This window comes from Plutella xylostella, chromosome 5 (genome assembly GCF_932276165.1).
Source record: "Plutella xylostella chromosome 5, ilPluXylo3.1, whole genome shotgun sequence".
Classification (NCBI taxonomy): Eukaryota; Metazoa; Arthropoda; class Insecta; order Lepidoptera; family Plutellidae; genus Plutella; species Plutella xylostella.
Genome location: NC_063985.1, coordinates 12,693,298 through 12,716,614, shown reverse-complemented (window position 1 = coordinate 12,716,614; position 23,317 = coordinate 12,693,298). Strand labels below are relative to the sequence as shown.

At 36.7% G+C, this 23,317-nt stretch overlaps 1 protein-coding gene across 6 annotated transcripts in view; it reads left to right on the top strand.

The window, feature by feature from the left end:
* The window catches only part of LOC105390547, a 99,158-nt gene that overhangs the window by 18,436 nt on the left and 57,405 nt on the right, over positions 1-23,317 (top strand). The window lies entirely within an intron of this gene.

The window sequence follows — 23,317 nt, the reverse complement described above, 5'->3', positions numbered from 1 at the left end:
ACTTAGCAGGTCTTCATTGATAGTTTGGAGGATCTCTTTGTACTCCTTCTGCAGCAGCCTGTTGGCGCCTATAATACTATGCTCCATTGATAAACTCATACATCAAGTTCAGATGACACAGAGTATATGCAACATCAGCATTCATAACAAACCCATGTGCCGTACAAGAGCGGAGCCGTGCCACGAGCTGTGGATTAAATTACACAACAACAATAGATGGTTGTACTCATGCTGTGAGAACTGCTCGCTGCGCATTTTCTGTCCTGATAACAAGATGACATTGAAGTCGTTGACCGGTAATGGCCTACTGGATATAGGTCAAGGTTGTGCAGTAAAGAGTACGACATTCTCGATCATTGGACATAGCAACTATATGAGCCACATGCAGATGGAAACTGATAATACATACATTGTTGGATCATCAATTCTAAACCACATCGTGAATACGTCAGATATGACGCCGTTCGTTCCAGAAGACCACATTCATGACTGGGACAATTTGAAAACACAGATTGACGACCTGAAGCAAAAGGCTAACGAACCCCTCAGCATTCATGATGTGCACCAGTATTCGGTAATGTACACCGTAATGGGAGTCGTCATCATCTCCGGAGCTGTATACTCTCTCCTGCGATGGCGAAAATACAAGCGCCGCCTCGAGCTGACCACAACGAGCATCGAGTCCCGCGGCGCCCCCCCGGCGCTGCCGCTGCGGCTGCTGCGAGCGCGCGCCCCCGCCCCGGCCCCCGCCGCCCGCGCCCCGGCCCCCGGCACCCCGAGCGCGGACCACCACGACACTTGGACTACGCCAACTGTTCGACCGCGCTCAGTTAGATTAGACATTCCTTCCGTAATCATTAATAGTGAAGTGTGTGAATGAAATACTTAAGTACTTACTATATTGTATTTTTTGTATTTGAATGAAATATTTAAGTTCAATATCTTAACATTGCATTTTATACCTAATTAATTTAATTTACAGTTATCATTATACTTGTAACTTTACTTTAGCTACAGTAACATTTAAATCTTATTTTATATAATGCTCTTCCTTCTTTTGAGTGGGCAGGATGTACGGGCTACGGCTACCGTACAATAGGTACTTACTTAGATGTTATATGTATTATGTATATTGCTATAAGGTTGAAATCAGATTGATACTTACACACACATACATTACTTGTTTACTATGCAGTAATATTTTATAATGGAAATAAATTAGTGTTAAAACAGCGCTCATTGGGTTTGGTACTATCAGCCTTAACATAACCCCAAATCTTATCATCTATCATTATCATAGAACTGTAAACACACTACATATTACAAGTCGGTGGAAGCATTCTAACACACGTGTAGGTATGTACTATTATTCATTTTAAACTAACACCTTACACAATTTTCATACACAACCAATTTATATCTCTTCCACAATTTAACAAATCCAGTATTTGCGACTATTCTCGTGATATTACTAAATATTTATAAGATTCCTGAAACTAAACATGCTTTTCTTAGGAATAAATATCAGCCGGGTGACCCAAAATCAATTCATTCATAAGTCCTCATTCAGCCCAGAACATACCCAAATCTACAAATGAACATCTGCGTGCTACGTGGAGGAAAATTCACACACTATAATTATTTTAGCTTTTGCGAAATCACTTGTGCCGTGAATGATTAACGATTGTGCGTACGGGAGTAGGCAGCTATTGCGAGATTAATAACCAATCTTATATTCAATTAAGCATTTTATAAGCCTTCATATTTAAAGTGTATTTCCTCTACTTCATTTAAAAATAAAGTTAAGTAACAATGAGAGGCATCAACTATTTTCATTACAACTAAATTTCGTCCACATAAAATGTTATTTAATTTATAATAATCATCGAATCCGTATACTTACTAAATACCTACACCCTTATTTTTTTTCTCAAGCAGGTTTGTTACCCGGTTTATTTTTAATTCCGAGCGATTACATTTAATTCTTTGAATGTTGTTGGAATGGTTTTATAATATTCAGAAGTACATAGGTCTCTCTCTCTCAGCCTTCTGTAGTCCACTGTTGGACATAGGCCTCTCCTAACGATCGCCACCCCAAACGGTCACCCGCCATCTGCATCCAGCGGCTTCCCGCTACCTTCCGCAGATCATCAGACCAACGACGGGTTGGGGGGCGACCGACACGCCGTTTGCCGACACGGGGTCTCCACTCCAGAATATAATGTAAGTACATAAGTACTTACATTATATTATTTTGTTCATATGCATGCCGTCTGTCTGTCTGTGAGAACGTAGTCGGTAATGGCGACTGTCCGGCGCGGGTTGCGCAAGGTAGCAGGTTTGATGTCCAGCGGATCACGTTACAAACAATAGCGACTCATGAAAACATAATTATAAAACATGGACTTTTCCATTTATTCAATTCTGAAAATATGTAGCACGTACATAATATGAATGAGCTAATCCACATAGCGCCTGCCATCTCTACCTATAGTATAGATAGCTAGTGCAAATAAGTACTCTTATAGTATACAATGTGTTACAGAATTGCAAAAAAAAATAAGGCTAAATTTCTACACCATATATATTAATACCAATTTCATCTTACAGTTACAGCAGTACCTACATTTCATTATCGCGGTCTCCGATCCCTTGTGCCACTCTCGGCGCTCCCACGCTAGCGTCCCGGCAACCTTGCACCACGCGCCAACAATCACTAGATTCAATTAAAGAAACTACGCATTTTCGAAACACCCTGTTTATACGCTACTCTATTGAACTTAATGACTCCATAGCTCTGGGCGAAACTTCAAGTAAAATTATCTTGATAGACAGACGAAATTAATCGTTAATGACTTAGCTGGCTGTTACATGCGGCATTAAGCCTGTGTTTCTTAACGGTTGTCTAAGTCTTGATTAAGTAGGTGGATGATGGGTTAATTTAAATGTTGTGCACAATTATATTTTATGAAAAGAGCATTATTATTATCACTGATGTGCATGTGTGAATCTTTGGATGTAAGTTAAATAATATTTTGAACTAGTGAAGTTATAACTGTATCTCCTTTGCTAGCCTAGGTTTGAGGTTTTACTTAAAATTAAATCAAATCCAGTTATCGTCTCTATGATCAACCTATCAGAGATCGCGGAAGCTCGCCGTTATTCAATTGGCCAATGACATAAATCGCGGGAATTTTCTGTCCAATTACGTGCATTCATTTTGCGCCGTGTCAGCAGTCACCTGCGCCCACGCATGTCCACCGCCGCCGGGAAATATTGATCTTAGTTCGGAAAATATTATTATTATCTTCATCATTTCGCACAGCTCAAAAATATTTGAAATATTCATCCCAGAAAACTGGCATGGAATTTTTAACAGTTCAGACAATTGTTTCATTGCTTAAAAATATGCATTAGAGAAAATAAGGTATTGATGTACCTATCTTGTATGGATATAACAGTTTGACAGCACAATATTGACTCGACATGATAAACCTACACCTGAGGATGAATGAATTCTTATCATAATTATGTACTTACGTAACACAACATATTATACCCAATGTGGTGTGTGAACCCGACATAGGTGCAGGCAGTATGTGGCTGTAAACAGAACATAATAACTCGTAACGAGGCGGAGCTTTCACCGTTGAATCGCCAATGAAGGGTTAAAGTTCGTCCGTCGTCGTCCGACGTTGAATTGTAACGTGTGATGTTGACAGGCTCTCGTTACATAATTAACGCAACTTTCGGTACACATTGTTGCGACGCCAACGTTGTGAGCTTGTTGAATTGAAGTGACGTTTTCTCAATTTAGGGGTGATATAGGTAGGATGGTAGAAAAGTATTTATTTTTTGTTACTGCTTTTGAATCTAACTAGTGTTAATGCAGATTTTAATATACATTTTAAGAAATTGCGCGTCCCGAATTGTTTTGGAAAAATAAGATAATATAAGACTCTAAAAGTAGTAGATAATGTAAGTACAAATTGAAATAATAATAAATACAAAATATAACTTAGTGCTGTGTGTGAACATGCGCAGGCGCAGGAATGTGGCGTCATTTCCGACGCCGCTCACAGCTACTTAATAGTTTATTTTATTGCGTCGCATCTATTTTACTGTCGCTAATGTTTGATCTACGATAAACTTTATACAAAAAAAAACTATCATTTTAAAACCAAACTTATTAAAAGCTCGCCATTTTTAATCACCACCGGATCTTCGATGTGGATTGTTATTTTATAATTGCACAAGTTATTTATGGAGGCAGCAGCGTTAGTAACGATATTCTTATCAAATATTTAAGTTTGTTAAATTGGTCACCATTAAAAAAAAATATCTCATGATTGTTTTTTTCTTGAATAGGGTAAAAATATATTAGGATATAATTTTACCATTATAAAACGGATTATTTTAATCCAGACACAGTATTCACGATATCTAATACTATTCTCGTACTCTCTGTTGTTCTTAATTTCCACGTACATTTCTTATTCTTTTATTTCGGAGTGTCCTGTGTCTACAGTTCTACGTATTCTCTAACTAGCCGCTACAGTTCATCAGTTAAGGAGCGGCCCTTTGATAGCCGGTCCCGGCTTCGACTCCCGGCTATCACAAATTAAATCTAACGCACAGGTGTTTGTGTACTAGAGTAGTTTCTTTTCAAATATTTCAACGTTTTGTTTTTAGTAGGCTTGTGTGGGGCAAATGGTTTGGAATGGTATAAAGAAAGGTTGGTTCATTTTATGCGTTACATTTAAATTTTTGAATTATATGTAGGTATGATTGTGGTCTACAAATCAACATAGAAAATAATTATTGTAAAGTTTTTAGCTCATGCGTCTTCCATTATTTTGAGATTTGCTGATCGAACTCCATAATAATACTAACGAGATTTTTATTTTTGTTGACAGGTACAGACATAGTCATCATTTTCTACACCAATTCTTCAATAATTGTAAGTTGTAAACAAAATATTATATTGCACAATGCTGTTATTTCTGCTACCTCACAGAGCAAAGTTCAAGTTCATATTAATTTTGTGATTTAAAAAGTTAGTTTTACGTTAAGGTTGCTTAGATTTTTAAACTAACTTATTTAATGAAATAGCTCCGCACTTTTACTGAAAATTCTTACTACTTATCTGTTTAATTGTTCGGCATCAATTATAACTAGGTACTTATGATTTGGTTTATTAAAAACCACCGCACATGGAGTACACACAAGAAGTTTGCATATAATAAATAAAGAACCTAGTTTGCAAAAAAAACAGCATCTTATATCTATTTGTACTAAGAAAACGCTCTCATCGACCCTATTATTCTTGTACGGTGTTCATTGCGTGCACAGTCGCGGCACGCACGCGCAGATGTGGTGTGCGGCGCGCGATGGACTGCAATCATCCGAATGACACACTTGGTCACACCATCAGCCTGCTTTCTCTGTGATAATGCTAAATACGTATGGCCAGCCTAATCTTATTGTTATGGGATTAGAGAGTTCCATAATGACTATTTTATGCGAAGAAAATGCTTATAATCGTGTTGTGCGTTGTCACCCACATAATCGTAATACTGGACGGACTAATTTAGTAGGTGATAATCGATTCATAACTTTTTAATCGATTAATGTTATTCCATCTACCTCCGTCGTGATTTTATCTATATCTAACTATACCACTAAATAAGTACTTACCTTAGGTACATCGTGTATATTACATATATGATTAGTTACCATCTATGACAAATTCTCTGCGTGTCTGAACATTAAGATATTCCTTCACGGAAACATACATTGAAACGCAGAAACAGTTTGCAATCAAAACTGTAATCACTTCACACCTGCGAGTAACTGGACACCGAGTGGAGGTGACACATTACTCTCACACTTACCTCAGCCAGTTGAAATAACCACTGGCAATCTAGTTACATCAACCTGGGATAGTTATGGGATGAAATAATTTCAAGCAGGGACTTCCGCGTCGGAGGGGTCTATATTACTCTATATTACGAAAAACTAAGTATTGGAAGGCAGCTGCGCGAGCCAAGACTCTATCTCGTTGTATTAAACTTGCCGATTGAAAACAGCTCTCGTTCGTTTGTATAGAGTAACCCTCCAGTTTATCAATTCCATCTGAAGCAATCTCACATATTATACTGAGAGATTTTACTCGCTGAAAGAACGTGTGGACGGCTCGTGGAAGCTAGAATTAATGTGCTTCTTGTTGTTTAAATGCAACTCCTCAGACGACCGAATTCAGAATGGTACCTACAACATGTGCTATTTGTTTTTTTGCTATGGCTTTCATATATAATTTATTTCTCAATACTTATAACTAAGCGTTTCTTCTTCGGTCTTTCGGGTTTAGGGGGACCTTTGTACTCAAAAATAAGCAATGTGGATTCTGTAAGGGCTTGTATTTAAACCTCCACCAGAAATTATATGATACTGCCGCCAATAAATTCGAAATCTCCGCCTAAACGGATAAATCATAACCAAATCATGCTTCCCAAAATATTTTTGAAATGAACCAAATTATTTTTTACTGCATACTGTAAAACTATATTGACACCATTAAAATTTATTTCAAACCAAATAAAGTATATCATCGCTATATAGATGTAACCAATATATTCTTTTATCAGTATCATTTTAATAATCCTTTCTAACCAAAAAAAGTAAAAGTAAATATTAAAAATTAAGTTTAAACCAAATAATAAATAGCTTATCCCAAAACAAAGTAACTTTTTAAATTGCTTTATGAATTAATTAAATCATTCTTAAGTATGTGCCTAGTAAAATCTATCCGTTACGCCATCTCGACTCCCATTCGTGTGGCCGAGGGTTTGAATTTTGCCATGTACCAATAAATTCTATAGAAATAAGGAATTGAAATACAATTTATTATAGTTAAGTGCTTGGTGCTTGGGGTTTCTCTGATGGATCGTATCAGAAATGAGGTTATCTGTCAGAGAACTAAGGTTATTGACATAGCTGTAAAAATATGCAAGTTGAAATGGCAGTGGGCTGGTCATATCTACCGAAGAACCGATAACTGTTGGGGTAGACGAGTTCTCGAGTAGAGACCTCGAACAGGCAAACGCAGCGTGGGACGCCCTCCTGCCCGCTGGACAGACGACCTTAGGCGGGTTGTGTTTGGATGAGGAAGGCCGAGGACCGAGTGTTGTGCCGCTCCTTGGGAGAGGCCTATGTCCAGCAGTGGATGATTATTGGCTGATGATCATGATGATAGGTAAATGTATGTATATGAGTATGCGGGCGCGGGGGGATGGCGCCGCTCAAATTTGACCTTGTCCAGAAGGGGTGAATTTGCCGCGATGTATTGAGGTCGATGTACTAGACATCAATACATTGCGTCCACAAGCATCGCGCAAATTCAAAATTCATGCCGCACCACTCTTAAAGCCGTAAATGCCTACATATTAAAATTAACTGGTAAATCGATTACCTTTATACTATATTTTATATTGTTTTTGGGTAGGATAATTTGGTGATATAAAAAAAAATTGAACACTAAGTTTTGGTGTCAATGTTTATATTTTAGTATAGCATAATTTGGTGATGATTTATCCGTTTTGGCGACGAAAAAGATTTTCTATTTTAAACTTGCAATTATTTGGAGGCGTGTTTATTTATTTTGGAACGTAAACGTTTTTTTTGGGGTTTCGATTTTGGAGTTGATTTAATTAATTTGGTTTTAATTATTTTTTTTGGTGCAATGTATTAGCGTACAATTATTTTTTTTGGTGATGATTTAAATTGTACCCTTCTGTAAGTAATTCCATTACCCTGGGTAATATGTAATCCTAACTAATATTATAAATGCGAAAGTAACTGTGTCTGTCTGTTACTCTTTCACACCAAAACTACTGAACGGATTTGAATTAAATTTGGTATACCTACATATGGTCTAGATCTAGACCCTGGGAAAGAACATAGGCTAAAACTTTTTAAGGCAAAGCGAAGCGCGCGGGAACTGCTAGTGATTTTATATATGTAATGTATATGTCGCAGGCATCTGGTTTAATCTCCTGTTTGATTGAACCGCTAGCCCGTTCATTGGATGACGCTACTCAGTTGAATGACTAAAGAACAACTCGTCAAGTGGTTGACTGTAACGTCCAACGTCATGACTGAACGTTATTCAGCGAAGTCGTTAAATGGGATATAGTATAGCAACTTTGTAATGTCTGGTTAGGATGAACATGACCAGACAAGAGTCAACAAAAAGACTATTTTACAAAGCTCTCATCTCACAAATTAACTAAACAATAACAATAAACGTACCTTGATATTGTTGTTCATAATTATGCATTTTCAGCACATTTTTTCTTTGAAACTATCCGCCGACGGTGTAATAATAGGTAAATCCATGTTGTCACACAATTTTAACATAAATAACGCACTTTAAAGCTAATTTATTTGCAAAAAATAACAATACAAGTGCTTTTTGTGTCAGCTGTTCGCTGTTAGACGCCATATTTGTTTTATTCACCACCTGACTGATTTTAAGTCCGCTAACTAGTTGGACGTTTTGTGACGCTTGTACATTCAACGTTCGGCCTAGTCATACAACTGAATAGCGTCATCCAATGAACGGGCTAGCGGTTCAATCAAACGGGAGATTAAACCAGATGCCTGCGACATATATACTGTGCGGTTCTTGATTCCCCATTCATTAAGATTACTTCGATAATACTTACGCTAAGTTACTAAGGAAATTGACAAGCTTAAGTTTGAAGAAGGATTAGAAAAACGATGTAACGCAAATGTACCAAGTGTTTACAGTTATTTCAATCCCGAGTGATGGACGAAGCCGCCCGCAGCTCCGCATCACAATTTGTGGCAAAAATTGTGCGTATCCCATCCCTAATGGTGGTTCTGCTGCCAGCCGGGGGTTCCCACGCGCGCTTCCGCGTCGCCACGCGTACCTGCTGTTGCTATAACACCTATAGTGCTGCTATAGCATCTGTAGTATTATAGGAGTAATATAGGTGCAGGTTCACACTGACACCCGGTGAGAAATTACTTTGTTGACAAAAGGCGTTATTCCTGATTTTTCCGGCAGTTTTTGGTATTTTATCCTGGAATTTTGCATAAAGAAACGCTAAAGAGCAGCACATGTTTATAAGACCTCTACAGTTTAGAATAAAATTTAGACTTTACAAAATTTAAGCTTTATAACTATTATGAACTGGTGATCTCTTCTCGCCGTTCTGATCTCTTATAGTAAAAGATACAAATTGTGTAACGGGTAGTGAGTGAGTGATGTCGTGAAGTGTGTGCGTCCAGCAGGCGACGGGGGCGGCGGGGGTGACGGGGGCGGCGGGGGCGACGGGGGCGGCGCGTGCGCATGTTCCCACGGGCTGCCACGTGAGTGCGCGCTGATCATTACGCTCCGCAGAACACTTCCGCACCGATCCTCATACGCACCGTTCATTTATCTGTCAGGATGCCTGTAGGTTTTCTATACCTATACATTCGTGTCTAGCTTGAAATGCGATTGGTGTCGCAGTGCCGACTGGTCATTAGCACGTCGCCTGTCGCCGCCCGGCACCCTTCACAATGTCGAATGGAATAAGATGTTGTTTGCAGTAATAACAGGGACGCGCGCGGAATGTCGCTCGCGGCTGATGCGCTTTTAATAACAACATGTATCGCACAGGAGGACTCTTCGTGATCCTGTCTCCAGAACTCATTACACGGACGATCTAATTGGCGGGAGAACTGTCAATTTGCGATGGATACGCCGGAGACATCCACCCGTGTCTAATGGATCCACTGTGTATGATGAGCACCAAGAAATGCATGTTCTCGTGTAGCCGATTCTCCGCTTGTTAATTTTTATAGCGAAACCGATACCGGAATCGGGCGTTCTTGGCATATTTGCGGCGTACAGCAAGTCTCTTCTGGTATTGTTAGTTGGTTGTTGTCGGAGATGGCGGCGGCCCACATCAGCCCCCGGCGGAGCGCGACGACGCAGTTCTGCTCTATTTACCGACACTCCCGAGCCGACACTACAGCGGCCGCAGAATTAAAATGCATGCTACACCGGCCTAGATAGGGAAAAGTGTGCGGACATGATAGCGTCTTTCACCGAGCTAATTGCGGCATTCTTCACTTATCTAACGAGCTACAGGCTCTCTCCCAACAGGTGATAGAGATGGGAGCTCTTTGGAATACAGATCAAGCAGGAAGACTAATACTAAGTACCTACTTAATGGAAAGTTGTCTAGTATTTAGTGCATGCCTATCACTGGATATGGCTCTTAAAGGTGTAACGATTGCAGGTAGATGCTTGATGAAATTAGTGGTTCACAGTTCAGAAGCTGAGTTCAATAGAATCAAACTGAATCTGGGATTGCGAAAACAGTTAGTTCAGATAATAAGTAGTGGCGAGATCCGAGCAGCAACTGATACCACTAACAATGGCCTTTGTATCAACATGCTGATACAAAACTCGGACACTGTTAAGGATCCTAGAAAGGAATACTTAATCGTGGGATGCTGCTTCTAGCCCTATAAATAGATACATCTTGTGGTTATAAATTTATGTAAATGTATGTATTAAAATGCAGGTAATGAATATAATCTTAATATTTCTACAGTAGTATAGAAGTAAAAAACGGGGGAGGGGTTTGTTTAATGATTATGATCACCAATTTATTAGTAATTAAAAGTAATTTATAAGTATTATGTATTCTTTAGGTATTCTATTGCCATTCGGCTGGTATTTATTTTTAATTATAAAACTCGGTACAAAAGAGCATCAATTTATCTGTCGTGGTGTGGTATGAGTGATATTATTATATTAAAGTTTATTTAAATTGTGTTGCACAACCATTATGATTACAACGTGTGTATCGAATACCATATCTGAAGGTTGAAGTGCCATCAGCAGTCCTATCTACATCCACGAATTAACGTGACCATCGCCTTACATAATTATTATAAAATAATATTTCCCATTAACTAACCCAATAAAAATAATGGATTAACTTAATTTTCATTACCAACACGTCTTATCACGATTCACGATTACAATTATTTAAATATCATGCATTATATTTAATTCCGCCGTTCGCATACGCAGAGCGCATTCCTATCGGATCATTATCGAGATATCAGAGTAGTGTCGGCGCGTGAGTGAGAACAGGTGCGAGATGCCGGCGGATCTCGCGCGGCCGAGATTGCGAGAACGTCAGCGGCGGCGCACGCGCAGCTATCGCGCGATTTATAGCTTCCTCCCGCCGCCACCGCCGCCACCGCCGCCGCCGCCGCCGCCGCCGCCGTGGTACTGCTAATCGTAGATTGCGCCTCATTCTATTACCGCGCTGCCAAGCTGTCTACTTCATACTTGACTTTCAATGAAAGATGTGTCATGTTTGGACGATGCATGAAAAGGTTGTCTTTCACTCTGAATTGGTAGCAGCAGGATTTAAACTGCGTAGCCCATCGTTTTATTCATTTTTTTACGTATAAAGTATCCATATACGTGCTTATTATAAATCTATGAGATTATTGTTTTTTTTTTCTAAATTTAATGACAGTTTATCAATCAATATCATATTGCAGGAATCTGATTATCATAGAGAATGCCACCATACAGATTTTTTAAATTCAAAGTCCTATCTGAAGATGGGGATTTTGACAAGGTCAGAGTAGTGTGTTTTGTTTTTTCACTTATTTTTCCAATGATAAATTAGGTACTTACATAGTATACATTACATAAGTTTGCATCAAAAACTTCATACTTACAAGTCCCGTATTCTAAGAAAGTGCCTACACAAGAAACCTACTAAACCATAGATCCACGACATTCACAACTAGAAACTCCATAACCAGCAAATTGCAAATTTTATAGTCGTCCATACTTAATGGATGGTCTCACACACTAACTCTATAGTCTTACAGCGAGAGTGAAACGCTTGACCGTGGGATACACTAGACTTTCTAGACCCATCTAGACTGACTGACTAGGTCTGGTAATGAAAGCCCTAGCCCAAGTAGGGTTTCACTTTCCTTCAGACTAAGTTGATTATCTGGTCGACAACCTCCTTTAATTGACGGTTTAACCTCTTGCAGGCGCGGGTCAAACCGCTGTTCTATATTTGAACTGGAAAGTGGTTAGTTTTCTTTGTGATGACTATTTCACATAATGGACGTGTTTAGTAAAAACTTTCAGATTCAGCTTTTCGTTAACAAAAGATGCTGGATCTGGAAAGATTTTTTTAAAGGCAATAATAAATTTTGAATACTTTATCAGCCTAATAAAGCTATCTGAAACATGTTATAGTTTAAATATTGACAGATTTTGCAGTTTTCTTATGCTGTACCCGTGCAAAAAATATCAAAACATGGGCTCACAAAAAAAACGTATAGACAGTACCTGTTTTCGGTCAAGGTTGTTGGCGTGTAGTAAAAAGTAGTAGATAATATCTGTGGTCGTCACGTGGCCAGGTCTCGATGTCTCGCCATAATAGGCGAGTCAGCGTCTCGTAGTGACTTTTCCCGCCGAACTGGCTGGTCTTACAGAGTTGAGTTGGAGTAGAAATCTTCATAATTACCTGATAACGTCACTTTAACAGTCTAGATTTTATCAATGATTTGGGTAAATACTTGCTAGTGTTTCGAGGTGGTGAAAATCTCTAAAATTAGGTATATGGTGTTGAGTTCTTAATTGCTTCAACAAAAATTTAATAATGTTTAAAATTGATTCAGTTGTTTCTCGTGTAATGCGTTTTTTTAACTCCAACCTTTCTATTTGGTAGTTACTCTACTACATACGGTGAGTGTTTCTGGTGTTCTCAGAACATGATATCTTGGTATATCTACCTATACCTACTACCAATTAATCTATAAGTAATTTGAAACAGACTAACGATATTCATGAGATAACAAATTTTATTTCACTGAAGTAAATACGTAATAACTGCAATAATAACTAAAGTATAATTAATTAAAACGTCTCACAGTAATTTATTACAGAAGTTTATAGCGAAGTAAAAATAAAAGTGGTTGTGGTGAAGGCACAAGAGGCACTTCATCAAACAGTTTATTATAGTATAGATATCACTTTCTTTTAGTTCTTATAAAAATAATAGAATATTCCTTAGATTTGTATTTAATGCTGCAAACTTTGGGTATAACAGGTAAATAAATACAAATTATTAACGTGATTCTATTATGCAATAAGGCATATTTTTTAGTTTTTTCCATTCTGAAATTTTACAGAAATTAACGAAATATTGCTTTTAGTCTGAGAAACTTACTAGGCCGCTGAAACCTTCAGTACGGTATTTTTTTCAATGATACAAAGTTTATGTTTCTTTATAGTTATATAGTTTAAATTGCTCCAACCGAACAGTTAAATACAGCTTTCGATTGTTTTTGCCGGCTAAACTGGTTCATTGAATAACGATAATATTATTCAATCAAGTTATAACTATTATCTGGCGTAAAATTACTTGTTCCGCGGAACTAATCAGAGTAATATGTGATAACTTTACTACAGGCAAGTGACACGTACGCAACGTACTTATAGATACACTAGGTTTTATTTAAATACGACCAACAACCGCGGGGGATCGACTCAGGCAGGCAGGACTCAGGGGTCAGAACATCGACAGGTGAGAAGCAAATATAATAAGCACTATGAGAAAAACTAGATCACATTACTTTGACGATCTTTGTCGTTGTCATGATCAAATTAATCAGTTATCAAAATCTTTACACCATCTTTCTAAAAGCTAAGATAAGTATTTTATGGTATGGTATATGGTAGGTATCACTATAACATGTTACCGAAAAAAACTATTTCACGAGACCACGCTACATTTTCTAAAAGCCATAAAACGCTATTCCCTCATACTTCACATTTCAAAGGCTATCAAACCATTTAGATTAGATTAATTATAAGAAGCATGTTAGAAAGAGATTTCTCTGGCTTTACAGATTATAAACAATGATTGTGAACTAAGCAGCTATAGACAGGCCCAAGAAATAAACCGATGGACGTCGTCGGAGGCTTTGCCGTTTGCCGTGTCTACTGCAACTTTCCTTCATTGTACCAACATGGACTAGCTCAGATCTCTGACACAACTGGAAAATTATTGGACACAAAATTACCGATATAATAACCAGTTTAATTTAAACCATAAATTGTATCAGTTTACAAGCCTTTAACGGTTCAGGCTAGACTTGGAAACAGCTTTCAAAGAGAACTATAAAATTTTCGATAGTAAACCAACGCAACGTTTGCAATTTGCTAAGATGGAAAGTTATAGGAGAGTAAGTATGTATTATACTGTGATTTATATAATGTGTTTAATGATGTAACACAATTAGGTATTTACCCACAGCAGAAATTTCAAAAGCTATACAAAAGCTAGGCGTACTTCATAAATACCTACAAACAAACGATGAAGGTTCTTACATTCCAAGTCAGGATTTTGTGTTCATTGTTTTTTCCAATGTGAATCTTTTCACCAATTGTGACAGACCCTAAACTCTGTCACTTAAACGCAAAGAAGAAGATTTATTTATTTATTTATTTATTAACTACTTATATTATCTTACAGGATAAACCTAACACAATAATAAAGAAAAATAACAAACACAACAAAAAACTTTCTTAAAAAGACACAAACAACTAAAAATAAAAAAACAATAAACTAATCAACACATAACATATGAAACATAACCTTTGCGAACTCACCCAAAGAATACCGAAGATGATTACCGTATACCAGCACTCTATGTTTAGTGGTAAATGTTATCGACCATGCTAGTAATATAGGACGAGACTATGTCACGTGCACCTAGGTACAGTTAGCCGCAAGTGCAGGGGACAGGTTCTGATTGACATGGATTGCCCGGTCGCTGTGTGCGAGAGGTGGTCGCTATACTTTCCGAAGATGAGCCTATGTTCAATATTAATCAATTGTTAAGTGACAAATTGTCCGCTAACGAGGTGCCGCACTAAGGGCCGGTTTTTTGATCCGTAGTTAACTAACTAACACTATTTGAAAGTCCTAATTTGTCTGCTGCAAATTATATACAATACACAATATGCAGATGACGAATCATGAATTTATATGATAGTCATATTATTTCTGTATAAAAGAATTCAACGCATAGTGTAAGTTCTACTTTTCGTACTTGCACTATGCGTTGAACTCTTTTATATGGAACATAATAAGTCATATTATTATGCAATTTATTGCAAAAATAAGTCATCCGCCAACAATTTGTACCTTTACGATAGCAAACAACGCCATAACAACAATTATTATGTTCTTAAACAGAAGCAGTCATATATAGTATTAAGTAATAGTTATGTTTATAACTATCAAAATAATAGATTTCCACAGAGGGAAAGTGTTGGACCGGTTCAATTAATTTGTTTAATACTTCTGTTCAAAATGGCAGTGTGATCAAATTTCAAATCACTTTCTAAATGTGCGTAGGATGTACCTGTACATAGGAAATAAAGCAATAAAAGTTGCTATGAACTTGAGGTGAGTATCTACTTTATTTTGATTATGTTACATGACGTGACTGTTGTACATTCATTCATAAAAATAAGGTTTAGTTCGCAGCAACGACCTTGGTCGCTTTTAAGAAGCTTAAAGCACCTCCAATACGCTCGCAGCGTAATCAGGCCGACAAACCGAATAGTAATTTATTAAATGGAAATGGCTGAGTAACAAAGTTGTTTTTAGTCTAAATGCGAAGGTTTGTCCGACATTTCACGATTTCCTCCAGTAGTAGGTACCTACTGAGTGTAGAGTAGCCACACCTTTCCGATTATTTGACACGCCATTACTTTAGGTCACCTGACCCAATTTAATGTATCGTATTATATCTCTCCACCGGTTGTCAGGATGAAATCGCTTTAAGCCTTTTTATACTGCATGTTTTGTAACTGTGTTTTGTTTTGTGTACAAATAAATAGTGTATAATTATGTAGAAGGTATGTGGAATTAAAATTTACCGCGACTCTACATAGGTATACAAAAAAACTAAAATTAAAATAAAATTTAAGTACAGTTAATGTGTACACTGAACTTATGCCCATAAAGTACTATTTAGTTTGTAAATATTAGTCTGAATAAAGCAAACAGTTATAGATGTACTTAATATCTAGATTCTATTTTTATGAAAGTTAAATAGAACTTGTAATGATGCAAATATGGATGTATAACGCAAATACACACAATGATAGTAATATTAATTCGGACCGGAAACTAGTTTGACCCCATGTCAATGTTGACTCACTTTGGTGTATAAATAAAGATAGTTTTATGTATATTGACAGCAATGATAACAATCTATCCGATGATAGTAAAGTTTACGTAGATAATATATTTTTTGGAATTTTAAAACATAGTTAGCATTTTAGTAAGTACATAGAAGAGATTCAACAATCTAAATTCTGTTTTTTTTGTTTCAGGTAAGTTTTAGTCAGCCATTGGATGGGAGACCGATTTCAAGTGGTTCTTTTCTGGACGCTTCCGTGCTTCGGACGGCACGTTAAGCCGTGGGTCCAGGTTGCTGTTTCGGCAGCAGTCGTTAAGCCTTGGCAGAGGCCTTCGGGCAGCTTGAAAACGTCTGACAGTCGCACGGGTTGCCCACTTACCCGACAACTCTCTCAGCACAAGCTTGTGTTGGGGCCCACCAACCCACAATAGGCCAGCGTGGTGGACTAGGCCTAAACCCTTCCTTCATGGGAAGGAGACCCGTGCCCCAGCAGTGGGGCCGTGATGGGTCGTAATGATATCCTTAGGTAAGTTTGCTTGGTAGTCAACGACACCGTAAATTGACTAGATACCTCCGATTATATCGATTCGTTCCAGCTGATTAGCCGGTCGCCTTCCGACTAACTTCCTCGATGCTATGACGGCACAGGTCACGCTTAGGGTTTCGACCTTTAACAATATTGGTTATAGGTTTTGTTGCATAAAATGTAGAAATTAAATGTATCATTTACTTTGTTTCTTAAACTTATGAAGCTTATTTGCGTAGTGTGGAGTTTTTTTAAATTAAGTTTCATTGAAATCTTTTTATTTAATCATAATTGAATCGGGAAATTTTACATACTTCTTACGTTGAAACGTATCGTTGAGGCACGACCGAAAGAATTTTGAAAGCAAATAGTTCCGTTATCGAACAAAAATATCACGTAATATGCAAGGTGTCTTTAACACTGAGGTTTGAATTCCGAATGAATAGTATTATCGAGTAGTGTTGACCTGCATCCAAGGATGCGCGCTTTGACCTCAGCTATTATGTTTATTTTACTAGCTCCTACTTTAAAAAAAGCTATATCAAATTAGTAGTTACAGTAACAAGGTTACGTAACAAGTTCACGCTTGAACTGCTCTCGTCGTCTCATTCAAGAGACAAGACGTGACTTCTTAAAGTAGTTTTTGCTATTGACAATGAAAATCAATACGTAAATGAGTTAAAGTATCTTTCACATGCTATTGAATAATAAAAATAATGCTATAAATGGACCATTGAAATCGATTAACTAGTAATAACCGAGCGAAGTAATAGCACAGAAAATAGCGGTTCCCAAATTATGAACGCTATGATTTGCGCGATAAACTGCTTTTAAGTTAGTAGGGCAGCGTTTGATTGAGATAAAGCCATGTAGTCTCTCGGGAGTTTCGACTTTTTGCTTTAAATTAAAGTGAGTCATTGTATTTTTTCGTTTTCGAAGTTTCTGATTGGTACCAGGGTCCACGTCGCGGCTTCTCATCATGATATTCCTAATAATATCGTAGGTAAGCTTATATGTTGTTAAGTTGGAATTTATGTTTCATATCACACCACTTTGTGGCTTTATTTTCAACTTAGTCCTCATTTTGAAGATGCTCCATACTGAAACCATCATAGACGTGAATAAATTGTACTTACATTAAAATCAATAATTTTACTATTGATTACTTATTACTGTTTACGATAGAGTAAATAGCAAAGCCCAGTCCCAGCTACTCCTCTCGTGCGTTTCTCGGCGTGTCACGCGTCCGCGCGCGCGCTAAACACTGCTCCAGATATTCGCCAGGTCTTTCAACCCGCAGCAGCTCTGCAAACTCTATTTATCCACTTTATTCGCACTTTTAAAATATACTACGTAAGTTGGTTCTGCTTAAAAAAACACAAAACATTCCGAAATGGTTATCATGAGTTCTGTGTATAGAACAAGGCTGACTCGGGTGACCATTTATAAAAATGGTTCTAGTTAAGAAGAAGTAGTGAACGAAAGAAGTAGTACGTGAATATAAAAGAAGAAACAAGAGGTTGTTTTATTAAATTATAATTAGGTAAGTATGCATTGATGATGAGAGGCCACTGGTTACGAAGGCAAAGCTTAGTAAATCGTGATCGCGAAATTTATTTTACATTATGCTTATTTATAACGATGACATAAAAATTGTGTCTTTATTACGTAACAAAGATCACTAGGCTGGGTTAAACGCCACATTAATTCTGATTATTGCAAAGGACGAATTCGGTTAGAATAGAAATCGATGTGAAATCTAGGAACATTAGCAAATTATTGTAATGTCTACTTATTATTTAGTTTCTAATAGTATGCTTATCGAATGATACATCGAAGTAGGTATTATAGTATCGATTTAAATAAAATAATAGTAATTTACGTTACAGTGAACGACACCTTTCACTCATTTCCGTATATCAGGCTGTATTATGCTACCGCCATTACCGTCGATAGTTATAGTATATATAACGTGACCATACGTCCCGCTTTGGGCGGGACAGTCCCGCTTTCAAGCTGTGCGTCCCGCTGTCCCCCGCGAGGGCAAAAATGTCCCGCTTTGTTAAACAGACCAAACGATAATTTAAATTACCTAAATTTTGTAAATTCATCCCATATTTCCTTTCTTTAGACAACTTAATCATCACTTAATCACTTGAGACAACTTTTTATCTTCTTATCATTTACTCACATAGACTATAGGGAGTATGAGTCCGAGTTCCACCGAGGCTCCGCGAGTAACTTCGTTCAGTGACGATCATTGACTCGCTTTGCTCTATCGTGTATATAAATTTATCTCGCTCTCCTACCGATTCCTAACGAAAAAGTAATGCGTGGAAGTACATGTTTTCCAAAAAAGTAAATATTATTTTTTATGAATGTGAAAATAAGATAAGATGCACTATTGTTAAAAACTTTAAATTAAACTACTCAAATTATTTAAAAAATCAAAGTATGATGTTTAAGAATTTTGTAGCGTCTGGTATGAGAACACCCAAAAATTCCGAAAAACTTTTTTCCGAATTGTAAACACCGAAAATGTACCTAATTTTCAAAATATTGCAATAACGATTTTTTAAATATCGATTTATAAAAATCGAATGGATATAATAATCACGAAGGTTTGTTATTACGATTGTTAAATACACAAACGTTAAAAAATACGATTACTTTAGTATACGAAAAATAAAATACATATTTATTAAAATCACGAAAATATCAAATCCGGACCGAAAATAAAGATAATTCGCCATTTTGTCAAAAATAAAATGAACTTTTCAAAAACTTTAGAACCAAAACCTAAAGATAGGTGCGACGACGATCAAAGCGAGGAGGAGCGTGTTAGGTGCACATAGATATCGAAAAACAAAGCGGAGCGTTTCAAATACAGAGCAAAAATATTGTTAAATAGAAAACTATTTGTAGTATTTGTTTTTAAGTTACACAACAAAGCAAAACAATTGCTCGGATTTTTACGTTGTTTAAACTTAAAAACCTTAGGACCTAAACCTAAAGATAGGTGCGACGACGAGCAAAGCTAGGAGGAGCGTTTAGATGCACATAGATGTTGAAAAACAAAGCGGAGCGAAGCAAAAAAAAAAGTTAAATTGTTAACTAAGTTATGTTCGGGGATTTATGTTTTCGGAATATTAAAACTTTGGGATTCGGTATTTAAACAATTCAATATAATAAAAAATCGAACATTTAAAACATCGAATGCATTACATTTGAAAAAATTACTTTGGGCATTTTAATAAATCTGTTGTTTGAAATTTCGTTTATCAACTTTTCGTAATTTTAGTTATTCGGAAACTTAAAATTTACTAGAACTATACATTAATTTAAAAAAACGTTATTTTCATATTCGTAAAAAAGTAATTCGGATTTATGTAGTGTAATATGAAGATAAGAAAGAAAGATAATATAATATGTATCTTTGAGGGATATGAAATTCCGCAGGTGTCCCGCTTTGGCAAAAAAAATAAATGGTCACGTTAAGTATATAGTAACTTTTTAACTGTTATTTATGTACTCAGTTAATTAAAGGTACTTTTACGACTAGGTATTATTTGAAAGGTAAATTCCAATTTAATCAACGCGTCTTATCATTATTAGTCAGTGCTATCTAGTTAAATAAAATAAGTAATATTTTCAGTTAATATTTAAGTTTTTGAAGGCCAATTTCAGATTGCATGTCTATTTTTCCATGTTTCCATGTTTGTTTGGAAATGTACTTAGATGTGCCTAAATATAGCGTTTGAATGAAGAATATCGGACCATGATGAAAAGTCTTTATTTTAAAATGCGAATAATTACGTATTATTTAAATTGGAGCTGCTATTTCCTCGAGTAGTATCTGTGATCGATTACACGGCATTACAAGGCACAGCCACGGCTGTGCCGATTTACATATCATTGAGTTTATTACATTACTCCAGCGAGGCACTGACACAGTCGCTCGGGATCTAAATTGGTTTCGCGACAAACAAAAACAAAAACATATTGTACAAACAATAAATAAACGATTAATGTTTCATAAACCGGCTTTTCTCTTTTGAACTAACATTTTCATTAGAATTTATGTGATATTTAAACTTTTCAGTAGTAGAATATAGGTTTATTTTTTACTAAAGTGCCTATGTGATAGCTCAATAATTACAAGTTGCATAAACAGTATAAATGATTAATAACTTTCTCGACAGCTGTGATTGGTCATTGACCCTGTTTCTGTTACCGAACTTACATGTAGCACTTATTGAACACTGAGCCCCCCGGGCGTATCAGTACGGAGATAAAATAACTTATATGATATAACAAGGTATTACGTTTCACATATTATGTTCAGTCAAAAAAAAGTTATCAATACATTAATAATTCTGACAGTCGTCTGAAACAAAATACAAGGTGTACAAGGAAGGTGCTTTATAAAACTATGTTCAAATAATGGGCAAATAGATTTAGAGATCAATGAATATAACGCAGGTTCAAACAGTCACCAACTATTCACCGACCAAACACTTTCTCCAAATAAAACTATTTGTGTGAAGAATATTGTTACTTTAGTCAACAATGTCCGGCCACTATCAGTACGTGATCTCAATCAACAGGCGTCGTGCGCGGCTGTAAGCCGACAAAAGTTCTACAAAAACAACCTGTAGCTGTATCACGAATAATTTGGACACTTTGTCAACAGCTAAATCGGTAGGGCGGATCACCGGAATTTTTAATGCTATTTATTCGTAATGATACGCATCAATGTCTATAACATATTATTATGTTTACTCTTATACTACACCATGAATGAGATGACCATTCCATAGAACTAAACACTAATAGTGCATCGGTTAGCATCGCCAGCTCTTATGCAGACGGATCTTGCATAGAATCCCGGCCAAAATATCACTTACTTATTACAAAATTTAATTAAAAATTTAACACACGTGTCATATTTTCAAACAGCTATTAACAACATTGAATGTGCGTGTACACAATAAGTTGACAATAATAGACATGACCACTGATACAACGCATCACTGAAGACATAAATTACATGTTACTGAGAAACAACCAACAAAAACACACTGTGTAATGATTACTAATTCTGTATGAAACACGGCTTTAGATTATGTACTAAGGCGCTAATTATCAGTTAAGAACCACTTGTACTTAGTAAGTACTGGGTGAGGCTTTCTTGTGAAACGAAGCTATGAAAGCACATCGTGTTCATTTATACCTCTTTGGCTTCCTATATAAGAGTACATTATAAAAGTCTTCAATTGATTAATTGAACGAAATTGATAGTGCTGATAGAGTAATTCTAAAGTAGAGCTTTGTTTCAACCGTTACTGTTTTCACGTAAGAAAGCTGTCATAATAATCACGATGTCCTTTGGAGATACCTAAAGTACCTATTATACAAACTTTCGTAAATGACAAAATAATAAATAATTTATTCTCATTATGACATGTTGTGAAACACGATGTAACACATATAATATCCTCGGTGGAAGTATCGGCCAATTATCATTCTCCACTTACGTATCCTCATTTAGCACTTGCTTTTCGGAGAAAGAAACCACTACAAATATACTGGTAAGTACGTCCTTTAGCACCTCCATACATGCGTCGTAAGAGCGAAATTTCGTCTTCAGTACCTGAGATGTATTGACATAATAACGCAAGTAAGTGCCTTATGTAATATTACGACATATCAAGAGGGGAGGCGAACCTGCTTTATTGGTTTTCAGCCGTCGGCGTCGGGCAAAGAGAGAAAACGAAAGTTTATATCGCTCTGAACTTTTTGCCTGACGAGACCAGCTGTCCATATACACACCTCAACTGTTTACTAGGTATTTAACAAGGTATTCGTAATATATTACATTAGGTTGGTATATATATATAGCTTTCGGCGTAAAAGTAAAGATTTGGAAACTTACAGGAGGCATGTCCAAAAGACTCGCCTTATTTCAGATTTCTCAGAGACTCAAAGTAAGGATTGTAAATTGAAAAAAGAGTATAGTTAGTTTCAAAAGCGTCTACACACTTGTGTTAGGTTGACAAGGTACAAAAGTCTTTTACACATAATATAGTATACCTAAGACTTTTGAAGCTGACCGTACACAATACGAAGTGTATATTTTAAATGACTTCGGTTGTTATTACGTATTATACGACTTGGTACTTAATTAAGTTTTGAACGGTAGCCAATTAATGTACAGTTGTAATATCTTATTCTTCCTTATCGGTTTCGTGTAAAATTAAGTGTCTTTCACCATGTTCAGTAATTTCCGATGCTGTGTACAGCCTACAGAAGAGATGGCCTCCCCCCTTAGAAAGAATAGATAGTCAATAGAGCTAATTAATGAGGCTTGTGCATAATACTGGCTTACTTACCTTACCTTACTTTGCTGGTTTCCAGAGAACACATAATAAATATACAACTAAGTACGCTTATCTCAGAAAACAATTGAAAAAAGGTTCCCGTTAAGGTTATTGAGATAAATATTTT